At 45.4% G+C, this 13,694-nt stretch overlaps 1 protein-coding gene across 13 annotated transcripts in view; it reads left to right on the top strand.

The window, feature by feature from the left end:
- The window catches only part of LOC119972287 (focal adhesion kinase 1), a 585,346-nt gene that overhangs the window by 454,854 nt on the left and 116,798 nt on the right, over window positions 1-13,694 (top strand). The window contains exon 1 of one of the 13 annotated variants that reach the window (XM_038808749.1): window positions 12,396-12,401. The exons of the other annotated variants lie outside the window; for them this stretch is intronic. The gene's annotated coding sequence lies outside the window, so the exon portion shown is untranslated. Of the gene's footprint in view, window positions 1-12,395; window positions 12,402-13,694 lie in introns of those variants that run through there. 13 annotated transcript variants of the gene reach the window in all.

Raw genomic sequence — 13,694 nt, 5'->3', positions numbered from 1 at the left:
GGTCACCCCACAGCTTAAGAAAATGCAGTCAGAGAGAGTCTGGGTAGCTGCCAGACAGGCAACAAAGATAAGGCAGGTAATACAGCGGCCCCCTGTGCGCTCTCACTTTCTAACAGGTACTCAGTTCTGCATACCAGTGGGGGGTTCCTCTGGGGAGAACAGCGAGAATCATGAGCAGAACACCACGGTAGCTGAGCTGTGCAAGCAGGAAAAAAGACAGGAGCGATAGTGGTAGTGAACTTTATAGTTAAGCAAACAGACAGGCACTTCAGTAGTCGCAGACATGATTCAAGGATGGTATTTTGCCTCACTGGTAGAAGATGCATGGATATTACTGAGCAGCTATAGAGCATTTTGCAGGATGAGGGTGCATAGCATGAGGTCATGGTCCACGTTGGTATCAACAATGCAGCTATGGAAAGAGATGACTTCTGGTGACGGGAAGTGCTGAGTAGTCACACCTCAGGTCCATACGACAAAAAAATTGGTACTTATGGCTGAATTTAGCCCACAAAATTGGACTTAAGCATCCCTTCACCCTCAACATAGTACGAACAGCAAAAATGCCAGGACACTAAGGGAAGAGAGTGGGACGAGGGCCAGGGGAGTAACCATACTGATAAGTAAGAGGACGATGTTCACTGCGATGAGGACGGTTACGGACCAAGGGGGGCCATGTGGTGCCCTGGATGGGGCACCGGTGGTCCTGATGAATATATATGCTCCCAACAAGTATGGCACAGAATTTATAAAAAAGACCATGGCAGAAATCACCGACATAGACACGCACAGACAGATGGTTGGAGGGGGGCGGGCTTCAACCGTGTACAGGATCCACTGATGGACAGATCAAACCGCAGAACAGGGAAAACAGCAGGCATGGCCAGGGAACTGGGAATGTATATGGAGCAGATGGGGACAGTGGACCCATGGCGGTTCATGCATCCGGCTGAGAAGGAATTCTTATTTTTCTCGCCAGTTCATAAGGTCTATACACGCATCGACTTTTTTGTTGTGGGGTAATCGGTGCTTCCAGACATAGGAAGAGCAGAATACTCCTCTGCAATCTCCGACCGTGATCCACATTACATGGATGTGAGGTTGGAAATGGGCCGTGCCCAACGCCCCACATGGAGTTTGGACACGACCCTCTTGGCTGACGAGGTTCTTCTGCCAGAAAACATCACAGGCCCATAGGCGAGTACATCACTAACAACCGGAACGGGGAAGTCTCACTTTCCAAGTTCCCGGAGGTACTAAAGGCTGTAATTAAGGGAGAAATAATAGCATATAAGGCCTGTAGAGAAATGGAACAGAGGGCAGCTAGGAAACAACTGATTCTCCACCCTGGAGGATGAAGGAAAGTACTCTGAGGCTCCGACTGTAGAGCTTCTGGCGGAGAGGAAAAAGCTACAAATGGACTTTAACCTGCTATCCACCAGGAAAGCAGTGTACCAACTCCGCCAGACAAGGGGGTCCTTTTATGATCATGGAGACAAGGCTAGCCGCCTGCTGGCTCACCAGCTGAGTAAGCAGGCAGCCATGAGGGAGATAGCCCAGGTAAAAGATAGCAGAGGCAGACTGGTAGCCGAATCAAAATAATTCAATAAAGCATTTGAGGCCTTCTACCAGGGTCTGTACACCTCCGAACCCCTTGACGGGGACTCAGGGATGAAATGGTTCCTCATTGGACTGGGCACGCCAGTCATGGGGGATGATAGACAGAGGGGGCTGGAAGCATCACTAGGACTGGGAGAGGTCATGTAGAGCATCAACTCCATGCAGGCGGAGAGGGCGTCGGGACCCGACGGTTCTTGGCGAGCCTCTACAAAAAATCCACGATGGCATTGGCCTTGCATCTGTGGGAGATGTTCGCAGACTCGCTAGCGAGGGGCACTCTGCCTCCAACACTAACACTGACCACCTTATCGCTGATGCCCAAAAAGGACAAAGGCTCAATGGAGTGCTGATCATACAGACCCATTTCGCTGCTCAATGTGGACACAAAAGTACTCGCAAAAGACCTGGCTAAGAGGCTGGAGAAATGCATACCAGAGGCAGTCACAGAAGACCAGATGGGTTTTGTTAAGGGTAGACCGTTAACTGCGAACATCAGTCGCCTGCTGAAAGTGATAATGACCATATTGGGGAGAGAACACCAGAGGTGATCATCTCCCTGGACATAGAAAAGGCCTTTGACAATGCCGAGTGGAGCTACATCATTGAGGTACTAGAGTGGTTTGGACTAGAGACAGGGGGCGAAATTCTCCACCCCCCACGACGGGTGGGAGAATAGCGGGAGGGCCTTCCCGACATTTTTGCCGCCCTCCCGCTATTCTCTCCCCCCCCCCCCCCCCCCGCCGAAGTCCCGACCCGAATCGCTGCCGCCGTTTTTTTACGGCCGGCAGCGATTCTCAGCTGTTAGATGGGCCGAAGTCCCAGCCCTTTACGCCGTTTTTACGAACGGCAAACACACCTGGTCTTGCCGTTCGTAAAAACGGCTTGACTAACTCGCTATTAATAACCATGGCACCGATTGGCACGGCCGTGCCAAGGGTGCCATGGGCCCGCGATCGGTGGGCACCGATCGCAGGCAGCGGGCCCGATGCCCGCGCACTACTTGTCCTTCCGCCGCCCCGCAGTATCCATTCGCGGGGCGGCTGAGGGGCAACCCGGCCCGCGCATGCGCGGGTTTCGCGCAAAAACGCGATGACGTCACCCGCGCATGCGCGGGTTGGAGTCTTCCAAACTGCGCATGCGCGGCTGACGTCATATGACGCGTCAGCCGGCGCTAACTCCGGCAAGCGGGCTTAACGATTTTCGTTAAGCCCGTCTTGCCGGAGCCTACGGCGTCGGGCTGCTAGCCCCGACCGGGGACCAGAATCGGTCCCCGGTCGGGAAGGGGCGCGCTGCCGTAAAACCCGCCCGGGTTTTACGGCAGCTTTACGATTTCTCCCGTTTTGGGAGAATCGCGCCCAGGGTTTACCTCGTGGGTGAAACCCCTGTACAACACCCCAAGGCGAGCGTACGAACCAAAGCCCCCATCTCTGAATGTTTCCAGCTGCACAAAGGTACAAAGCTGAGATGCCTGCTGTCCCCACTCTTGTTTGCTCTGGCAATCGAGCTGCTGGCAATCACTCTGAGAGCGGCAAGAAGTTGGAAATAGCACTACAGAGGAGAAGAAACATGGGAGGCCTGGCATTCCTGAACTTGCAATACTACCACTAGGCAAACACGGCAGAAAGAGGAACAGACACGGAATGGGTGAGGATGGAGGAGTCCTCCTGTACAGGGACGATTCTCCAGACCCTCACCACAGCAGCGCTCCCATCCCCACCAGCAGAACACTCAGCAAGCCCAGTGGTGGTAGCTACCCTGAGAACTTGAAACCAGATGAGGCAACATTTCAGTCTCACCAAAGTGTCCATCATGTCCCCCAACTGTGGCATCCATAGGTTTGCACCAGCCATGTTCAATGCCACCTTCAAGGGATGGAGATAAGACAGGGGACACTGACGGTTAGGGACTTTTACACTGGGGCAGACTAGTGACCTTAGAGGAGCTGACGGAAAGACTGGACCTACCAAACGGGAACGAACTCCGACATCTGCAGGTCAAGAGCTTTCTGCGCAAGGAGATAACTACAATCCACGAATTCTGAAAAACATAATACTAGGGGGCAGCACGTTAGCACAGTGGTTAGTACTGTTGCTTCACAGCGCCAGGGTCCCAGGTTTGATTCCCGGTTTGGTTCACTGTCTGTGCGGAATCTGAACGTTCTCCCTGTGTCTGCTTGGGTTTCCTCCGGGTGCTCCAGTTTCCTCCTACAAGTTCCAAAAGACGTGCTTGTTAGGTGAATTGGGCATTCTGAATTCTCCCTCAGTGTACCCGAACAGGCGCCGGAATGTGGCAATTAGGGGATTTTCACAGTAACTTCATTGCAGTGTTAATGCAAGCGTATTTGTGACAATAAAGATTGTTATTATTATTAAATTTCCATTATAGCAATGATACGATGCCATGTATCTGTGCCCTCAGCTTATCAATTTTGTTTGCTGTACTCCTTGCAATTAAATATATACGTTTTAATACTGACAAATTCCTGCGTTGTTCACTTTTTACCCTTTGCTTCTTCTGCCCTATAGTTACTCGCTAATTTTCTAACTCGTGCTCCTTGTGTTTGATTTGGCCTATCTGGCTTAAGAGAGGCAAAATTGACAGCTTAACACCCCTGGATATAAGGTGTTCAGACAGCATAAAGAGAGGGCTAAAAAGGTGAGGTTATTGGTAAAATAATCAATTACAGCTGTGAGGGGGATGATAAGTAAATTATCAAATGAGGCTATATGCGTTGAGCTCAGAAATCAAGAAGGACTAACTACACTACTAGGACCACAAAATAGACCCCTAAATTGTGAGGAAAATAGAAGGGTAAATATGTCTGCAAATTTCTGAGTGCAAAAACAAGGAGGTCAGTGATAGTTGGAGACTTCAACTACCATAAAATTAACTGGGAAACAAACAGCTCAGACCAGCCATGGATGACAGATTGGGACACGAGTGAACTAGATAGGTTTTATGCAATCGTCGGCAATGGTTTCAGGGTGATCATCATACCTTTAATTCCAGATTTACAGAATAAATTCAAATTTCACTATCTGCTGTGGTGGGATTAGAACCCCTGTCCCCTGAGTCTCTGGGTTACTAGTCCAGTGACAATACCACTATACTACTGCCTTCCCATACAGTTGGACATTTATATTGCTGAATTTGGAGTCTAAACTCCAAAGTCTGTTTTGCTCCAAATGATCAAGGAGATCTCAATTACTGTTTCTTTTGCGAAGGCTTATAATTAATATGTGGACAAAGATCAATGTTATTTAACGTACTTCTGTTTTTTTAAAATATTTTTATTCTCCTTTTTCACATTTTCTCCCGAATGTACACCCACCAACAACAAACAATAATCAGCAACAGATATGTCAATCCCCATAACAATAACAACGATCCCATCCTCCCACCAACCCCCAAACATCAGCCCACATGTTTACATAAACAAATGACAAAAAGGAATCAGGGATTACCCATAGTCATCCTTAATACACACAGCCCCCCTCCTCCCAACCCTCCCCCCCCCCCCCCCCTAATGTTCGATGTTATCCAGTTCTTGAAAGTGCAGAATAAATAATGCCCATGACTTGTAGAACCCCTCCGAGCTTCCCCTCTTTTCAAACTTAACCTTCTCAAGGGTCAAGTATTTCAACAGGTCCCCCCGCCACACCAGGGCACAGGGTGGAGAGGCTGCTCTCCACCCCAGCAGGATCCGCCTTCGGGGGATCAACGAGGCGAAGGCTACAAGATCTGCCTCCGCACCCGTTTCCAACCCTGGCTGGTCCAACACCCAGAGTATGGCCTCCCAGGGACCCGGGTCCAGTTTCACGTGCACCACCTCGAAAAACCTCCTTCCAATACTCCTCTAGCTTTGGACAGGACCAAAACATATGAACGTGATTCGCGCGCCGCCGCCGCCCCCCCCCCCCCCCCCCCCCCCCCCCAACCCCGCAACGCTCACACACATCTCCTACTCCTTCAAAGAAATGGCTCATCCTCGCCCTCGTGAGGTGCGCTCTGTATACCAGCTTCAGCTGTATCAGCCCCAACCTCGCACATGAGGTGGAGACATTTACTCTCCGGAGCACCTCACACCAGACCCCCTCTATAACCTCTTCCAACTCTTCCTCCCACTTTGCTTTGATCCCTTCCAGTGGTGCCTTATCCTCTTCCAAAATAGCTCCGTACACCGCTGACACTACCCCCTTCTCCAGTCCCCTTGTCGTCAGCACCTCCTCCAGCAATGTGGAGGCTGGCTCCTCCGGGAAGCTCTGTATCTCCTTCCTGGCAAAATCCAGAACCTGCATGTATCTAAACATTTCTCTGTTTTTTTTATACAGGTCTGAATTCTTCAATTGTTGGAAATTTTTTGGAGGCACGGTGGCACAGTGGGTAGCACTACTGCCTCACAGCTCCAGGGACCCGGGTTCACTTCCGGCCTCGGGTGACTGTGTGGACTTTGCACTTTCTCCCCGTGTCTGCATGGGTTTCCTCTGGGTGCTCCGGTTTCCTCCCACAGTCCAAAGATGTGCAGGTTAGGTGGATTGGCCATGCTAAATTCTTTAAAATCATTTGATTTTAAATGTATTTTGCAGTGTTAAACTACATCCTTAAACATTTAGAATATTTTGATTTATTCTTTCCATCTCATTTCGGGCGTATCTAAGGCTTATTTTAATTTAATTGTATTTTCAACCGTATAATTAGTATGATTATTTTTTAGCTGTGGTAACTCGCAATCACAGGAAAATCTGCTGCCCTCATCTGATCTGGCCATATGTGACCACAGACTCTCAACAATGTGATTGACTCTTAACTGCCCTCTGAAATGATTCAGAATGCCACAAAAACGGTCCACCACTACCTTCTCAAGGACAATTTGGGCGGGCAATAGATGCTGGCGATTCCAGCAACACCCAAAGGATTGTACATTGCTTTGAAAAATTACCACTCAGAGGATTAAAAAATCCTTCTGTCTTCACATAACTTGGTCCAAACAACTTGTCACAGTCTGCACTTATCTTTTGTTGCCTCGCTTCCTTTAACTTTGTCGTTCATGTTGACTCCTCCCCACCCACTCAAACTTTATATCATACAGGGCCCTCTCATGTCAAAAGTTAAGGATCACCAATAGACTCATCAATTTTTCTTATTTCTTGCACAATGTACGTGCAGTGTCTCTTTTTATTTTATTTCTTATTTTATATGGTGGAGCTGTTCTAACATCTTGGTTTTTGGCAATGGTCACATTCAGCAGAAGTTTTTTTTAATAGAAATAAAGACAAACCTTACTAGTACTTAACCTAGATTTAGAAATTATTTACTGCCACTACAGCACCCCAATACCTGGCACCTCTTAGTTTTAATCATTACATCAACATTTGGAGCAAATGACTGTACTGAGGATTTCTTGAGTATCGACTTCAGATTTTCTGCCATAGTCCTAAGGAAGTGGTTTCAACTTGTTGATGTTCAAAACTGGCAGTACTTGTTCAAACCTGTACATGGCACACAAATAGGTTACACCATTTAGACATGATCTACTTGCGGAGCTCAAGATCGGATAGCAAGACGATGTTCCTAATACTGAGAATCTCTTCCAGACTGACATTCCAAGCATCCACACTGTAGAAATAGAGATTTAATAAGTTGGGAGGACATGTTGCGAGAATGTACTTCCCAAAAAAAAACTCTTCCAAAGTGAGCTAAATGAAGGGAAATGTTCACATGTTGGTCAAAAAATGTACTTCCAAGGACAACCTTAAAGTCTCACTGAATTTGTCGACATCACCGCTGACACATGGCAGAACTTGCCACAGGACCTCACTATACGGCACAGTCTCATCAGCAAAGGTGCCTCCTACTATTAACAGAACAGTCACTCTGCCAACAGGAAATTCTCTTCTCAGTTAATTTTCCCAGTTATCCTTTCTTGGTGCCAGCACATTGAGCGCCAGCAGTGACACCCGGTGATTTGAAGGTGAGAAAACCGACAAAGGAATGTTATTTCACTCAGAACTGAAGCTCAGTCTCAAAGGCATGAATGTTGTCACAGTATCCGCTCACTACTTGGTTATGCTTTCACATTCCCTTATTAAGAGAGTTCAGGTGCTCCATATTATGAACCATCAAAGATGGGCATGAAGCCATTCGGTGTCCTGCAATAAAGATGCATCTTCCCAGTTCTGATCTGTTAAAAGTTGTTTCTCATCACACAATTGATAAAATGATTATAAAACAGTTCCCCCGAGATAGCCATCAAACTGCAGCATGATTCAAATTAGTCGCAGTACAATAGAGGAGAGATTTATGGAGTGTATATGGGATTGTTTTCTGGACCAATGCGTTGAGGAACCAACTAGGGAACAGGCCATCTTGGACTGAGTGTTATGCAATGAGAACGGATTAGTTGGCAATCTAGTTGTGAGAGAACTCTTGGGGATGAGTGACCATAATATGGTATAATTATTTATCAAAGTGGATAGTGAAGTAGTTAATTCTGAGACCAGGGTCCTGAACCTCAATAAAGGTAACTAAGATGGTATGAGACATGAGCTGGCTATGACGGACTGGGAAACATTATTAAAAGTAAGGACAGTGGATAGGCAACGGTAAGCATTCAAGGAACGAATAGGTGAACTCCAAAAGTTGTTTATTCCTACTTGACGCAACAGTAGAAAGGGAACTGTGGCCAAACCATGGCTTACAAGGGAAATTAGAGATAGTATTAGATTCAAAGAAGAGGCATACAAAAAGAAAAAGAATTGAGGATTAGGTCCAGTTTAAAATTCATCAAAGGCAAACCAAAGGGATTGATTAAGAAAGGGAAAATACAACATGAAATTAAGTAAGCGGGGAACTTAAAAACTGACTGTAAAAGTTTCCAAACATATGTAAAGAGAAAAAGTTGATAAAAACTAATGTAGGCCCCTTACAGTCAAAAATGGGGGAATTCATAACAGGGAACAAAGAAATGGCTGCGGAACTAAATTTATACTTTGCATTTGTCTTCACAAAGAAAGACATGAATAATGTACAGGAAGTTCTGAGAAACACAAGTTTCAGTGAGGAGCGGAAGGAAATTAGTATTAGTAAAGAAATGGTTTTCGGGAAATTAATGGGATTGAAGGTGGACAAATCTCCAGGCCCTGATAATCTTCATCCAGATTACTTTAGGAAGAGGGCCTAGAAATAGTAGATCCATCGGAGGCCATTTTCCAAAATTCTTTGGAGTCTGGAATGGTTCCTACAGGTTAGAGGGTAGTTAATATATCCCCGCTATTCAAAAAGGGAGGTAGAGATAAAACAGGGAACGATAGACCGCTATAGACCAGTGAGCTTAACCAGCACATTTTTGGGTTGTAAGGGTGAAACCCACGCAAACATGGGGAGAATGTACAAACTCCACACGGACAGTGACCCAGGGCCGGGATTCGAACCTGGGTCCACAGTGCCGCATTCCCAGTGCTAACCACTGCACCACATGCCGCCCCCTAGATTCCTCCTGTTGCTTTTGGATTTAGGGAACGATTTTATGGTTAGTTTAACTTTTGTCCTTGACACTTTAGACAATGCACTCAAAAGTTTTTTTAAGAAATGAAAACCAGCAACCGATAATTCTTCTGACCTTGATTTTTTAGTTCATTCATGGGCTGTGGGCATTGCTGGAATGGCCAGCATTTATTGCTCACCCCAAATTGCCCTTGAGAAGGTGGTGGTAAGCTGCTTTTGTGGCTTGCTAAGTCATTTCAGAGGGCAATTAAGAGTTGACCACATTGTTGTGAGTCTGTAGTCACATATTGCCAGATCAGATGAGGGCAGCAGATTTCCTTCCCTCAAGGATCACTAATGTCAATCTGATTGTTTCTTGCTTGCTTGCCATTCTTGGTGCTAGCGTTTTATTCTGGATTTTATTAATTAATGGAATTTAAATTCCCAGCTGCCATGGTTGGATTTAAACTCTTGTTACTGAGTCATCAGTCCAGGCCTCTGGATTGCTAGGCCAGTAGCATGATTACTCGACTACCTTAACTGTTTTCCCATTACCTGCCATCTCTCACAAGGCAAGAACTGAAGGTTTATAGGCAAGTGCCAATCATCTAAGGAAATTTCCTTGTACACTAGCTCTGCCTATTTAGATCACTTCCCAATAAGGAGCACCTGCACATTGGTCCGAAAGGAACAGGCTACATTGAGCACAGTTTAGCTAAATATCAAAGCTGTGTGAAAACAAAGTACTGCAGATGCTGGAATCTGAAATAAAAACCAAAAATGTTTGAAAATCTCAGCAGGTCTGACAGCATCTGTAGAGAGAGAACAGAGCTAACATTTCCAGTCTGGGTGACTCTTCGTGGGAGCATAACTGATCAAAATTGGGTGTCAGGGACAAATAAATTGGGGAGACTTTTAAATTGCAGTCCCTACTTGGCTCACTGAAAGGAATGAACTCAGTGAGACAAATGGCTCTTCATTTCACATTTATCTTTTTTCTTAAGACATGAGAAATAGTTTGCCTTCTATTTAAGTGAGACCTCCAGAGCTTGATGCAGTAGCCACAATATAAAATTTATGTCTTGTGCTTTATGAAGTTTTCTTTAATCATTAGTTGTGTAACCAGAAGCACTAAATTATAGTTTTTAATTGCACCTGTGACATAGAACTGCATAACTTTCTCATGAATGATTTGATTACTCTTACTTATGGAATGAAAATTGCATTTGCTGTCAGCCTTGCTGTAGCATGTGTTTATACTTGTACATGAACAGAAAACTGCAAAGAGCTTCCCTGGCGATTCAAGGCAAAGACTTGAAGTACTAAATTTGGAAAAAAAGCTAATTTCGAAAGGCTGGAAATTAAACTAGAAAAGGAACAATGGTGAAATAAAATTACAGAAAAGCAATGAGAAATATTTCAAAGGGTGATCAATAGAGAGATGGAGAAATAAATTCCTCTGTTGAAGTACAGTGATGAGTAAAAGACACGGGTAAAATGAAAACTGAAGAAAAAGACACACTCTTGAGTCGATGGGCATAAAGGAAAGGATGGCAAAAACGAATACCAGGATGTTTGGAAAGAAGTCAAAAGAATCAAGAGAACAATGTAGACCTAGAAAATTTAATTAATAATGTATTCCACAGACACTTAACTCAAAAAATAAGGATAGGGTGAGGGCCACTAAGGAATGCACAAGATAAATTAATCTGGGTAATAAAAATGAACTGGCTGAAATATTCAATAGTTACTTTGCCTCAGTATATATTGGGCAGACTAATGCATGACATCAGAAGAAAACAAAATATTATTGAATTATTTAAGTGGAAAGGATGAGACAATAAGTAAACTAATCAAACTTGGAGTATAAAACCCCTTGTCCAGGTGGATTGCATTCATGCATTTTTAAAGCAGTTGGGAAAGAGTTAGAAAAGGCACTATGTATATATAAACAATCATTAGAAAATGATTAGTTTGGGGTTTGGAGGAGAAGTTTGAACTGCCAGGAGTGAATAGGTTTTGTTATCTTCAGGTGAGGGACTTTGTATGGAGGCAGGTTTCGACCATTCAGCTTCTACTGTCCCAGGGGATACAGGGCAAGGTAGTTTCGAAAACGGGAGGGGGAGGTGGAAGGTCTCGGAAATTTATAAAGATTTCATGGAGTGGGAGGGAACCCAGGTAGGGGAGGTAAAACATAAGTGTGAAGATGAGCTGGGTAAGTAAATAGAGGCATGTCTATGGGAGGATGCTCTGAGCAGAGTCAACACGTCCTCATCATGTGCCAGGCTCAGCCTGATACAATTTAAGGTGGTTCACCGGGCACACACAACGGTGGCCCGGGTGAGCAGGTTTTTTGAAGTGGTGGAGGATAGGTGTGGGCGCTGTGCGGGAGGGCCCGCAAATCATGTCCACATGTTCTGGACATGTATGATGCTGAGGGGATTCTGCCAGGGATTTGCCGATGTCATGTCTATGGTATTAAAGACAAGGGTGGCACTGAGTCCAGAGGTGCTGATTTTTGGAGTGTTGGAAGACCCGGGAGTCCAGGGGGCAAGAGAGGCTGGCGTTTTGGCCTTTGCCTCCTTGGTAGCCCGGAGATGGATCTTATTAGTGTGGAGGGACTCAGATTCCCCCAAAACCGGGGGTATGGGTTAGCGACATGGCTGGGTTTCTCAGGCTTGAGAAAATCAAGTTTGCCCTAAGAGATATGCCCTAAGAGGTATTTACCGAGGTGTGTTTACATTTGTATTTGTTGTTATAAATCATCAATGCCTGAGTAAAATGTTTGCAGATGATACTAAGATTGGTGGAGTTGCAGATAGCGAGGGGGACTGTCAGAAAATACAGCAAAATATAGATAGATTGGAGAGTTGGGCAGAGAAATGAAATGTAAAGGAATGAAAATTGCTTATTGTCACAAGTAGGCTTCAAATGAAGTTACTGTGAAAAGCCCCTAGTCGCCACATTCCGGCGCCTGCTCGGGAGGCTGGTACAGGAATTGAACCGTTCTGCTGGCCTGCCTTGGTCTGCTTTAAAAGCCAGCTATTTAGCCCAATGTGCTGGCAGATGGAGTTCAATCCAGACAAATGCGAGGTGATGCATTTTGGAAGATCCAATTCAAGAGCGGGCTATACGGTCAATGGAAGAGTCCTGGGGAAAATTGATGGACAGAGAGATCTGGGAGTTCAGGTCCATTGCACCCTGAAGGTGGCAACGCAAGTCGATAGAGTGGTCAAGAAGGCATACAGCATGCTTGCCTTCATCGGACGGGGTATTGAGTACAAGAGTCGGCAGCTCAGGTTACAGTTGTATCAGACTTTGGTTAGACCACATTTGGAATACTGCGTGCAGTTCTGGTCGCCACATTACCAGAAGGATGTGGATGCTTTAGAGAGGGTGCAGAGGAGGATCGCCAGGATGCTGCCTGGTATGGAGGGTGCTAGCTGTGAAGAAAGGTTGAGTAGATTAGGATTGTTTTCATTGGAAAGACGGAGGTTGAGGGGGGACCTGATTGAGGTCTACAAAAGTATGAGAGGTATGGACAGGGTGGATAGCAACAAGCTTTTTCCAAGAGTGGGGGTGTCAATTACAAGTGGTCACGATTGCACGGTGAGAGGGTGAAAGTTTAAGGGAGATGTGCGTGGAAAGTTTTCTACGCAGAGGGTGGTGGTTGCCTGGATCGCTTTGCAAGCGAAGGTGGTAGAGGCGGGCACGATAGCATCATTTAAGATGCATCTAGACATATATATGAACGGGCGGGGAACAGAGGGAAGTAGATCTTGGAAAATAGGCAACAGTTTTAGATAAAGGATCTGGATCTGCGCAGGCTGGGAGGGCCGAAGGGCCTGTTCCTATGCTGTAATTTTCTTTTTTTTTGTTCTTTGTTCTAAGAGGATCAACGTCCGGGTTCGTCCAGAGGTGGCAGCTGTTTATCGACATCTTCAGGGAAAATTAAACTGTTAACAGATACAGTAAAGGGGGTGGAATTAGGGAACAAGGGAAGGTAGGGGGAGATAATTTAGTTTAGTTTAGGCGAGATCAGCAAGAAGGGGAGGAGGGACTGGGAACTGTGTATAAACCATGTTGGCTGGGTATGGTTGTTGGTTGGGGGGTGTATTATTTACTGAGGTATGTTTACATTTGTATTTGTTGTTATAAAATCATAAATGCCTTAATAAAATGTTTTCAGAAAAAAAGAAAATGATTAGTTCGAAAGGTTTGGCAGACAACTGATGTTGAGAAAAAAGGACTCTGAACAAATCCAGGGAATTTTAGACCAGTTAGCTTAATGTCATTGGGAGGAAAGATAATGGAATCTTTACTCAAACTACACTTGAAAAACATCTGGACAGTAAAAACATCCCAAAGACTGTCTGCATGGTTTTCAAAAAGGAAAGTTCTGTTGATCAAACCTATTGATTTGTTTTTGTACAAGAACTGAAAGAGCATTTCATGTATTTGGATTTTCGAAAAACCTTCTGTACCAGATGATAAACTCGTGACTAGGGTCAGAACATGTGGAGTTGAGGCAATGGTACCAAAATGGATAGCAAGCTGACTACATCACAGAAAATAGAGAGTTGGGGTTCAGG

This window comes from Scyliorhinus canicula, chromosome 10 (genome assembly GCF_902713615.1).
Source record: "Scyliorhinus canicula chromosome 10, sScyCan1.1, whole genome shotgun sequence".
Taxonomy (NCBI): Eukaryota; Metazoa; Chordata; class Chondrichthyes; order Carcharhiniformes; family Scyliorhinidae; genus Scyliorhinus; species Scyliorhinus canicula.
Note: the sequence above shows the minus strand (reverse complement) of the source record. Positions and strands in the feature narration are given on the sequence as shown.